The sequence below is a fragment of the Mobula hypostoma genome, chromosome 11 (genome assembly GCF_963921235.1).
Source record: "Mobula hypostoma chromosome 11, sMobHyp1.1, whole genome shotgun sequence".
NCBI classification, from domain to species: domain Eukaryota; kingdom Metazoa; phylum Chordata; class Chondrichthyes; order Myliobatiformes; family Myliobatidae; genus Mobula; species Mobula hypostoma.
In genome coordinates this window covers 24705959-24718558 of record NC_086107.1, presented here as the reverse complement: position 1 = coordinate 24718558, position 12600 = coordinate 24705959, and the positions used below count along the sequence as shown (strand labels likewise).

The following is a 12600-nucleotide window of genomic DNA, read 5'->3' as shown; positions in this document are numbered from 1 at the left end:
AAGTTAAATTTGAAGACATTTTATTTGAATTCACAAAGCATTTACAGCAAATAAAACAATATTTATATTTAAATGTCCAACTACAGAGAAATGGATTTGATACTAACGTTATGCAGGGATGATGCTGCACGGTGATTAATGCTGGGAATTAAATGTTCCAGCACATTTGACATTTACAAAGCAATAACTGATTATACAATGGCTATACCGAGGAATGAAAATTCAAAATTAGAAATGCTGGGATGTCTGTTGTTTGCTATATATATATATATATAAAGAACTAAGTTGAAAATGCTGTAGGGTTGGCTAGTAAGTTTACAGACAACACAAAAATTCTTGGAATTGCAAACTGTGAAGAAGGTTGTCCAAGGATATAGATCAGTTACAGGTACTTGTGGAGAAGTGGGACCTTTACAACATTGAAATACAGAAAGATATATAAAGCACACATACACAATATTATGCCCAGTAGTGTAGTAATTTTATGTATTGCACTGTACTGCTGCAGCAAAAATAAAACAAATTTCATTAAATATGTGAGTGATGATAAACCTGATTCTGATATTGGTCTCTATTGTAGACTGAGAGTGGGAAGGAGGCAAGGAGAAGGGAATCATGGTTGGGAAAAAGGGGAGAGGGGAGGGAGTGGGAAGCTTTTAGATAAACACAGTAATATCCAGTGGTTGGAGGGATTTGGATCATGTGCACATTGGGATGCATTTAATTTGGCATTGCTTTTCACCCAGACATCATGAGCCAAAGGCTTGTTCCTCTTCTGTACTGTCCTCTGATAACATGCATCAGAAAAAGCTTGCTGGAATGGTTAAATGCCTGTGAAACTGGTAATAAAGAGAGAGAATTAACAAAGTAATAAGAAAAGCAGGTAGCCAAGTTAATAACTGACACACCAAGTGGATGAAGTATATTTTCATAAGGCACTGAATAAAATACCACAGAAAAAGGTAGTTACATAAAATAAGCAAAGAGTTGGAAGGAAAATAATATATTAAAAAAACTGAAGATGTTAGAAATCTGAAACGAAAACAGAAATTCCTGAAAGAACTCAGTCAGGCAGCATCTATTTATGAAGAAGCATAATTACCTGAAATGTATTGATTAAAAGACAGAAAATTGAAAATAGGAATAAAAAGAGATAACTTCAGGTTGGCAAATTGTTACCAGTAGGCCTCAAATAATTCATAATTTGTCAGTCACTTTGATGAAAAGACAAACTGTAATGTATTCAAGTTTGCCAAAGATACACATCCACGTGGAAAAGTGAGCTACGAGAATGATGGAAGAAGTTTGCAAAGGTATATAGGCTGGTTATTGAGTCGGCAAGGTAGTAATCAAGACAAGAAATTTTGTGAATCTTACTAGTTTGGTAAAAATAAATGAAAACCACAATATCAGCACAGTGAGTGAGACACTAGTAAAATGTTGGTGTATTCTGGGGCATTTTACAGATTCATGATATTCAGAGCATAAACATGAAGGTGCTTCACACAATTCGAAAGATGAATATTTCAAGCCTCATTAAGCTTATATTTTGTGGCAGCCTCATTTGGTGTAATTGAGGCAATTTTACTTTGCACAGCTACACTGCTCTGGGAGTCATCATAGGGTCACAGATCGCTTTATGTGATAAAAGGGGTCTATTAAAAAGAGAGGTTGGGTAAAATTTGGTACAGAAAAATGAGAGACAATCACTTGAAGACAATAGAAGATCAAAAGCTTAGAGGGCAGTCTCAGGATGTTGGCCATTTCAGCTTCATATGAAGAGTATTCTGCGTACAGGCGATTTGATATCTTTGGAATTCACAATTTTGAAGAGGACAATAAATGTTGTGTTAATAATTAACAGTGAGATAAACAAATGCTTGGACATTAAAGAAATTACAGGATTTTGGGAATAAGATGCAGAATTGATTCTGAGGTGCAAAATCAGCCATAAATGGTGCACCAGATATTTGGGACCAAGTAGTTCACTCCTGCTTCTGCTTTTTATGCTCTTAAATGTGAAAAAAAATCCTATAAGTACTATGCAAATGTTTGTTCCATGGCACTCAAGCCCATTGTATCTGTCCAGGTGTTTCTGTAATGAGGCATACCACATGCATAGTTGCCCTGAAAAGAAAACAGTGTACTTCATATTACTCTCTATAAGCTCCATGTTTTCTTTTTGCTTTACTTTCCATTGAAATTGAATTGGAGAACTTATAAATACATGGACTATGCAATTACATTTTTTTTTCCTTTTTAAATCTTTTTATTGAGTAAGTATACAAAAAAGGTAAGCCATATAAACATTAATACAATGTTAAAGTATAATAAAATTCCAAAAGATAACAATACCAAAAAGAAAATACTACAAACAATGTAATTTAAGCATAAGAAACCAAGATAACATAATAGTATACTAGATTTTACATATATCAATGGAAAAAAAGAAAAAAAAACCCCCCAAAAAAAAACCCACCGTGCAACTAACTAAAAGCAAAGCAAAGCAATGGGCTAACTTGAAACCAAACAGAGTTAAACTTAAAATCACGTCCTCAATCCCGACCTCCATTAAAACAGTGAAAAAAAAACAAGAAGGGTAAATATTACATTAAATGAAAATATCGAATAAAAGGTCCCCAAATCTGTTCAAATTTAAATGAAGAATCATAAAGGTTACTTCTAATTTTCTCCAGATTCAAACATAAAATCGTCTGAGAAAACCAAAAAAAGGTAGTTGGAGCATTAAGCTCTTTCCAATGTTGTAAAATACATCTTTTCGCCATTAAAGTAAGAAATGCAATCATTCTACGGGCTGAAGGGGAAAGATTACTAGAAATTTTAGGTAGTCCAAAGATAGCAGTAATAGGGTGAGGAGAGATATCTATATTTAATACCTTAGAAATAATATTGAAAATATCTCTCCAAAAAGTTTCCAAAGTAGGGCAAGACCAAAACATATGAGTTAAAGAGGCTATCTGCCCCGAACATCTATCACAGAAAGGATTAATATGCGAGTAAAAACGCGCTAACTTATCTTTGGACATATGTGCTCTATGAACCACTTTAAATTGAATTAGGGAATGTTTAGCACAAATAGAGGAAGTATTAACTAATTGTAAAATCTGCCCCCAATCATCCACAGAAATGGTAAGCCCCAATTCCTGTTCCCAATCTACCCTAATCTTATCAAATGGAGCTTTCCTAAGTTTCATAATAATATTATAAATCATAGCCGATGCACCTTTCTGACATGGATTAAGGTTAATTATCGAATCTAAAATATATATAGGAGGAAGCATTGGAAAGGAAGAAAGTATAGTACTTAGGAAATTTCTAACTTGTAAATATCTAAAAAAATGTATTCTTGATAAGTTATATTTATTAGATAATTGTTCAAAAGACATAAGGGAACCATCTAAAAATAAATCCAAAAACCGTAAAATACCCTTAGTCTTCCAAGTTTGAAAAGCGCGATCCGTAAAAGAGGGAGGAAAAAATATGTTACCTAAAATAGGAATCGCTAACCCGAATTGATTAAGATCAAAAAATTTTCTGAATTGAAACCAAATACGCAAAGCATATTTAACGATCGGGTTAGAGACCTGCTTAAGGCGTTTCGAATCAAAAGGAAGAGATGAACCTAAAATAGAACCAAGTGTATAACCCTGAACAGATTGTAATTCCAATGCTACCCATTTAGGAATAGATAATATGTCCCGGTCAAGTAACCAAAATTTCATATGTCGAATATTAATAGCCCAATAATAAAATCTAAAGTTAGGTAATGCTAAACCTCCATCTCTCTTAGCTTTCTGTAAATGTATTTTACCCAGTCTCGGATTCTTATTCTGCCAAATAAATGAAGAAATTTTAGAGTCGACTTTATCAAAAAAAGATTTAGGAACGAAAATTGGTAATGCCTGAAACACATATAAAAATTTTGGCAAAAAAAACATCTTAACTGCATTAATACGACCAATCAAAGTTAAATATAAGGGAAACTATTTAGATGAAAGTTGAGTAATATGGTCTATTAATGGTAAAAAGTTAGTCTTAAATAAATCTTTATGTTTACAAGTAATTTTAATCCCAAGATATGAAAAATAATTATTAATCAATTTAAATGGAAATTTATAATATAAGGGAAGATGTTTATTAATCGGAAAAAGTTCACTCTTACTAAGATTTAATTTATAACCTGAGAAAAGACCAAATTGTGCTAATAACTCTAAAACAGCAGGAATAGATCTCTCAGGATTAGAAATATATAAAAGTAAATCATCAGCATAGAGTGATAATTTATGGGACTTTAATCCCCGAGTTATCCCAGTAATATTTGAAGATTCTCGAATAGCAATTGCAAGAGGTTCTAATGCAATATCAAATAATAGGGGACTAAGAGGACAGCCTTGTCGAGTACCACGAAAGAGAGGAAAAAAAGGTGAGTTTAAAGAGTTAGTACGAACCGAGGCTACAGGGGAGTGATATAACAGTTTAATCCAGGATATAAATTTCAAGCTAAAATTAAACATTTCAAGCACCTTAAATAAATAAGGCCATTCTACTCTATCAAAAGCTTTCTCGGCATCTAAAGAAATAACACACTCAGGAACATTTTGTGAGGGAGTATAAACGATATTTAACAATGTACGAATATTATAAAAAGAGTAACGACCTTTAATAAAACCCGTTTGGTCTTCCGAAATAATAGAAGGAAGTACTTTTTCTAGTCTATTTGCTAATAACTTAGAAAAAACTTTAGAATCAACATTTAATAAAGATATTGGTCTATAAGATGCACATTGAGCAGGGTCTTTATCCTTCTTTAGTATTAAAGAAATTGATGCTCTATTAAAAGATTCCGGAAGTTTACCAAGTTTCAAAGAAGCCTCAAAAACTTTATAGAGCCAAGGAATCAATAAAGAAGCAAAACATTTATAAAATTCAACCCATCAGGGCCAGGAGCTTTCCCCAGATTCATAGAAAAAATAACATTCTTAATCTCATCCATTGTAATGGAAGTATCTAATAAAGAAGACATATCCTCTGAAATCTGAGGGAAGTCTAACTTATCTAAAAAATCATTCATATATTTAGAATCTCGAGGAGACTCTGATTGATATAAAGAAGAATAAAAATCACAAAAGGTTTGATTAATCCCCACATGATCCAATATCAATCGATCATTTTGGTTATAAATCTGATTAATTTGAGATTTAACATAATTAGATTTCAATTGATTAGCCAGCAGCTTCCCAATTTTATCACTGTGAACATAAAAATCACTTCTTGTTTTCTTTAATTGGTTTACAATCGAGGACGAGAGTAGTAAACTGTGTTCCATTTGAAGTTCAGTTCTTTGTTTGTATAGCTCCTCAGAAGGAGCCATAACATATTTCTTATCAATTTCTTTAATCTTGTCCACAATTGCCATCTCCTCCTGCTTCTGTTTCTTCCTCAAAGCAACGGAATACGAAATAATCTGACCCCGAATATAGGCTTTAAAAGTGTCCCAAAGAGTGTTAACCGAAATATCTTCTGTATGGTTAATTGTAAAAAAAAACTCAATCTGTTCATTCATAAAATTAACAAAGTCCGAGTCCTGAAGCAACAGCGAATTAAAACGCCATTGTCTATTGTTTGGTATATTGGCCATAATTTTAATAGAAAGCTTAAGTGGAGCATGATCCGAAATGGTTATAGAATCATAATCACATTTAATCACTGAAGGAATGAGACGAGAATCAATAAAAAAATAATCAATTCTTGAATAGGAATGATGAACATGTGAAAAAAAGGAAAAATCTTTTTCCTGAGGATGCAGAAAACGCCAAATGTCCGTCGACCCAGAATCAGAAAGGAAAAAATTAATCAAATTTGCAGATTTATTAGGTAAAGTCCGTAAAGGAGCCGAACGGTCCAAAGCTGGAGATAAACAGGTATTAAGATCTCCGCCCCAAATCAATGAAAACTCATTCAAATTAGGAAACTGATCAAACAATGATTTATAAAATTCCGGACAATCCATATTAGGAGCATAAACATTAACCAAAACTACTTTTTTATTAAATAGTAAACCACTAACCAATAAAAATCTACCATTCGGATCAGAGATAATATCCTGTTGTATAAAAGTAACTGAGGAATCTATAAAAATAGAGACGCCTCGAATCTTAGCATTGGAGTTCGAATGAAATTGTTGTCCCTTCCAGAATTTGAAAAAACGTAGTCTGTCCCCCCTCCGTACATGGGTCTCTTGTAAAAATAAAATTTGTGCTTTAAGTCTCCGGAACACTTTAAAAACTTTTTTTCTTTTAATAGGATGATTAAGACCATTAGTATTCCAGGAGACAAAATTAATAATAGACTCCATAAATCCTAAAGTCAACCCACAACAAGGAGGGTTGACAATAGGCGCGACCCACAAACCCGGAGAGGAAACAGAACATACAAAAGATACCGGGGAAAAGGACGCAACCAGTACTTCAATAATGTATATAGCCCAAAGAAAAACAAACTAAAACGTGAAGCCCCTCCCCCCCCCCCCCGCCCCAAGACCCCAAGGCAAAATCTAAAGCAGACCCGCCAGAAAGAAGCAAGCGCTAAAACTACCCCCATGACTTCCGGTATACGCTCCCTAAAAAAAAGGTATAAATATGAAAAGGATCAGCTAATTGTAAAACAGTAAAAAAATAAGTAAAAAAAAGTTAGCTCAATTAGAATACACACAGAACAGAACAAAAGCCGGAAAATATATATTAAAAAAAAACCCACAATAAACCTCAAACTCATGAATAGACACAGCAACAAAAAAAAATAGGATTATTAACATAAAGTGATTATAAAAAGCAAAACAGAATAAAATTAAAAAAAAACTACAAAATTTAAGGCCGCACAGGAAATACGTAAGATGACAAAAGGGAAGTAACCACCCAGAATCCCCTGGGAAAAGAAAGAAATGACGCAGTTAAAAAGAAAGTTTAGCAGCCATATTAAGAAATCAAAAGTAAACTTTTCTGCCCAAATAGGGCACAGAAAAGTTAAAACCAACCAATTCACAGCCTCCGATCAACGGAGAAAATTAAAAAAAAGGCAATTAAGATGTTGAAGATGAAAGTTGATCCAGATAACTCTGGGCATCCGATGGAGAATCAAAAAAACGAAGGGCTCCATCTGACATGCGAATCCTTAGACGTGCAGGGTACAGCAGCGCTGGTCTTAAATCCATCTTATAGAATTCCGACATCACGGATCTGTAACGGACCCGTTGGTCCCAGATTGGTTTACTGAAATCTTCCACGAATCGGAACTTAAGATCCGAAAAATCAATGAAACCTTTAGATCGAGCGAATCGAAACAGTCTCTCCTTGTCTTGAAAGTAATGAAAACGTAAGATAACATGCCTAGGTCTATCTGACCTAGACGAATATGATGGGATTCTGTGAACACGATCCAGTAGCGGTGGTTGGTCAGGAAATACAGTAGGGAATGCATCTTTTAAAAGCTGAGAGAAATATTTCATGGGGTTGTTAGCTTCAACGGCTTCCCTCACGCCAATCATTCGTAAATTCTGCCGTCGCATTCTAGATTCCAAGTCAGAGTTTTTAAAAGTCAAAAAGTCAAGTTTCTTCTTCATTACATTAATTGTTTCTTCGATTTTCCCCATCTTAAGCTCACTTTGTTGCGCGAATTTTTGAAGATCAGATATAGCCGACTGATGTTCCGCAATACATGTTTGCATCTTATCAATTAAATCGGCAATTTTCTGGAAATTAGTTGAGATCTCCGTATGAATCAGGTCTTTAACAAAGCCTGCAATTTCCGTACGAATCATCTCCCTAACAGAGGTTGAAATTTCCCTCTGAATTAACTCCGATATCGCTTTCAAAGTCACCGGTGATTCAGTCGGAGGGAGATCCGTAGCTTTCGGTTTAACCGGAGGTTTACCATCCTTGCCGTTTTTCCCGTTCTTAGACATAGCAGATCTAAGTATCATCCAATTGTCAGAGAATTCAGTTTAATTCAAAGTATTGTAAAAATTGATGCCTTAATGGTTAATTAAAGTATAGCTGACCATAGAGAAAAAAAAACTCAGAGGTAATGGAGCGAGTCAAGAACGCGACTTCACTCCATGAGCGCTACCGGAAGTCTCCAATTACATTTCTAAGTACAGTCGTCCCTCGGTATCCACGTGGGATTGGTTCCAGGACCGCCCGCGGATACCAAAATCTGCGGATGCTCAAGTCCCTTGTGTAAAATGGCGTAGTATTTGCATATAACCTATGCACATCCTCCTGTATACTTTAAATCATCTCTAGATTACTTATAATACCTAATAGAATGTAAATACTATGTAAATAGTTATTATACTGTATTGTTGAGGGAATAATGGCAAGAAAAAAAAAGTCTGTACATGTTCAGTACAGACGCAACCATCGTAGCTCTTCTGGGAACGCTGATGCTGCCTCGGCATCAGCCGATGCCGATTCTCCCGTGATCTTTAAGTTCTTGAGGCTGTAGCACTTTACGTAGCTAGCCAGCCATCCCTTACCAGCCTTAAACTTCTTCCTCTCACTCACAACACAAGTAGCGAACGAACGAACCACGAGGCAAACAATGCTCAAACGAGTGCTGGAGAGAGACTGAGGATCTGTGAAATGGCGGGAGGCTACAGCAGGGTATGCCTGCACATCACTTCATTCGCGTGGATTCAGCATAGTGCTTGGTGCGTGGCAAATTCAAATTTTGCTTTTTGGAACTTTCTGGAATATTTTTTCCTGAATATTTTCAATCCATGGTTGGTTGAATCCGCAGATGCGGAACCCTCAGATACGGAGGGCCGACTGTATTAATAATTTGCCCTTTAAACCCTAATTACATTTATGATCACATGCAAATACTTCATGCTATAATGTTTGAAATTATTGATATATTTTGAGGTGCCACACAATATTGGGAGCTAAATATTTTTGGCTCATTGCTAACTTATTGCACTGAATTGAATTCAGTCACTCAAGTTTACAAAGTTTGCGAAAATCTTTGAAGCATCGTGAAGTGGGTGAGATCCTGTGGTTAGCATACTGAATAAATCTTGATTGTATAGCTTATAACACAAATTCTATTGAAAGACACAAAGAATAAGGCTTAACTATGAATATGTTTGCATTTAATCTAACCACAGAACACAGTTAAAAACTTATTTTAAATCTTACCAGAAAAACCCTTGAAACATGAATACATTTTATTTTAACTTATATCACAATCAGCCACAGAAAATACTCTTGGCTGCTTTTTAAAAATAAGTCTTAGACATGAATATATTCCTTAATCTTACTCTGACGTACATGGTTTGTGGTTGTTGTCAGATTCTTAAAATATTGATACACAGAGATATTTACATCTCTCAGAACTACTATATGTTCTAGCCACTGATGCAAGAGGCTGCTTAGAACCCTATTAATAGTTCACATTTTCTACTGCTATTGTCAAAGCTATGGCTTTTGTTCATAACTTTTGTCTACTTATACAAAAATTTATAGTTTTCTATCTAAATATGTATATAATTTATGGTATTAAAATAATAATCTAATTGCATGTGAAAAGTGTACTTCTTTCCTCTTGTTATTATATTTTGCCTTACGTTTACTGAAACTTACATAGCTAATTATATCATAGATATCATTTTCCAGTAAATTATAAAATTGTGTTATTTCCCTTCAGTATCAAACTATTGCTAATAAAAAAAATTGTTGTCCATATTATATAGTTATTGGTGAGAGGCAAGATTAGTCATGGAAGATTATTGTGCATGCCTCTATTCGTTGGATATCTCATAATGACACATCAACGAGATGTGTGCAACACAGTGCCAAGAAACATTATAGCTATGACCTTCTCACAAAATAATCCAACCACCTTATGAACTATTCACTATTAAATATTGAACATGAATATCTTGGAATCATCACATCTTCAAACTTCAATTACAAACATGCTGCGGATACCAGAACATGTCAGAAGTTGGATATTTTGCAACATTACTCACGTCCTGATTCCACAAAGCCTCACTACTATCCATAAAATGCACTTGTTATATTTTATTGAGTTCTGGGATATGGGTGTTACTGGCTAGACTGATAGCTCCAGCATGATGTATTGGTGCAACTGTAAACAACAAACAGCTAGTCATCATCCACAGCAAACAGTCTCCTTCTTTGATTTCATCTATCTGCGTAAACTTCCAGTGCATCCTCCACTTGTACACTGTGGTATTGTAGCAGCCACCCAAAACTCCTTTCGGAATAATTCCCAAACCAGCAAATTCACCACCTTGAAGGATTGACACAGCAGATGCAACAAAAATCAACACCTTTAAGTTCCACCAACTGCGCATCACTGACTTAGGATATATATCACCATTCCTTCACACTGCTGGAAAAATCCTGGGACTCACTACCCAGTTCTACCACGTGGACTGGAATGGTTCCAGATGTTAGCTCCGCATTCATCTTTGCAGTATTACAAGGAAAAGGATATACATTTCAACTCTGCCAGTGTTCTTCAAATCCATTCCAACAATCAAATTTCAAACAGTACTTTCCAGGGCATTAAAATTCTAGAATTAGAAATCAAGTTAAACTCTAGTTTAAACCCATAGTAGCATAGAGGTCAGTGTGATGCCATTGCAGTTCAAGGCAGAGTTCAGAGTTCAATTCTGGTGACATCTGTAAGGAATCCTATCCGCTGAATGCATAGGTTTTCTCCGGGTGCTCCGATTTCCTCCCATACTCCAAATATGTACCGCTTAGTAGGTTAATAGGTCATTGTAAATGGTCCTGTGATTAGGCTAGGGTTAAATTGAGGGTTGCTGGGTGGTGCGGCTCAAAGGGCTGGAAGGATCTGTTCCGCACTGTATCTCAATAAGTAAGTAAATAAATAAAAATAATACCATGGAAAATATTATCTCCACTGTTTAATTTTGAACTACATTTTGTCACCGAAATAAAGCACATTTGACCAAAACAAAATATGTGGCTCATGATTGTCCTCTCTTCCATTTAAATACCAAATAAATGTGTTGAACATTACAAAGCCAGGTTTAATCGCTGTGTGTGAATAGTTTCAGTCTCCTTACCTAAGAAAGGATAAGCTCTCTATTGAGGGAATGTCGTTAAGATTTACTGGACTAGTTCTATGGTTGGAAGTTTTGCTGCATAAGGAGTAACTGGGGTTATTCTCTGGAGTTTAGAAGAATGAACGAGCTCATCAAATTATACAAAATTCTTAAAGGCCTTGACAGATTCAATACAGGCGAGATACATTTCCTGGCAGAGGAATCTAGAAAAGTAGGGCACACAAATGATGAAGATTACAAGATATGCCTCAGGAGGCAGTGATCCTTTGGAGTTTCAAACCGGGGGGGGGGGGGGCGCGGGGTTGTGGAGCCTCAGTCATTGTATATAACAAAAAAACAAAAACAGAAAGCTTTATATTAAAGGAATTATGTGGTTAGTGTTGGAAAACAATTTAAGCAAAAGATTAACCTTGGTCTTTATGAAGACGGAGCAGGCTTGAAGGACCAGATGATCTATAACTTCTGCTATTTCTCATGTTCTTTTCCTGACTGTATTTCAGATCCTCACATAGATCAGGAAAAAGAGAAACCACAAAAGAGAAAAGAAAATAACAGGGGAGGCTTAAATAAGGAGAAAGAATAAAAGTTTTCAAACAAAAAGCTAACTCAATTGCACTACATTTATGATAGCCACTTTGCTGTTCTCTTGCCAGCGTCACTAAAGTTCAAATTTATTATCGAAGTATGTACTCTAAGCCATATACAACCTTGAGATCCATCTTCTTGCAGGCACCCACAAAAAAAAGACACACAATAGAATCCACGGAAAACCACCTACACCGAAGACCAACAAATATCCAATATGCAAAAGAGGACAAATCATGCAAATAGAAAAAAAGTAAACTAATAAATCAGAAAACATGAGCTGCAGAGTCATTAATACAAACAGAGAGGACATGAAAATTTTTAATTGGGGAAGGGCAAATTATGAGGCTATAAGGCTAGAATGTGCGGGTGTGAATTGGGATGATGTTTTTGCAGGGAAATGTACTATGGACATGTGGTCGATGTTTCGGGATCCCTTGCAGGATTTAGGGATAAATTTGTCCCGATGAGGAAGATAAGGAATGGTAGGGTGAAGGAACCATGGGTGACAAGTGAGGTGGAGAATCTAGTCAGGTGGAAGAAGGCAGCATACATGAGGTTTAGGAAGCAAGGATCAGATGGGTCTATTGAGGAACATAGGGTAGCAAGAAAGGAGCTTAAGAAGGGGCTGAGAAGAGCAAGAATAGGGCATGAGATGGCCTTGGCGAATAGGGTAAAGGAAAACCCCAAGGCATTCTTCAATTATGTGAAGAACAAAAGGATGACAGAAGTGAAGGTAGGACCGATTAGAGATAAAGGTGGGAAGATGTGCCTGGAGGCTGTGGAAGTGAGCGAGGTCCTCAATGAATACTTCTCTTCGGTATTCACCAATGAGAGGGAACGTGATGACGGTGAGAACAATATGAGTGAGGTTGATG

General features: G+C 35.6%; 1 protein-coding gene across 4 annotated transcripts in view; it reads right to left on the bottom strand.

The window, feature by feature from the left end:
* The window catches only part of kif18a (kinesin family member 18A), a 118923-nt gene that overhangs the window by 49272 nt on the left and 57051 nt on the right, over positions 1 to 12600 (bottom strand). The window lies entirely within an intron of this gene.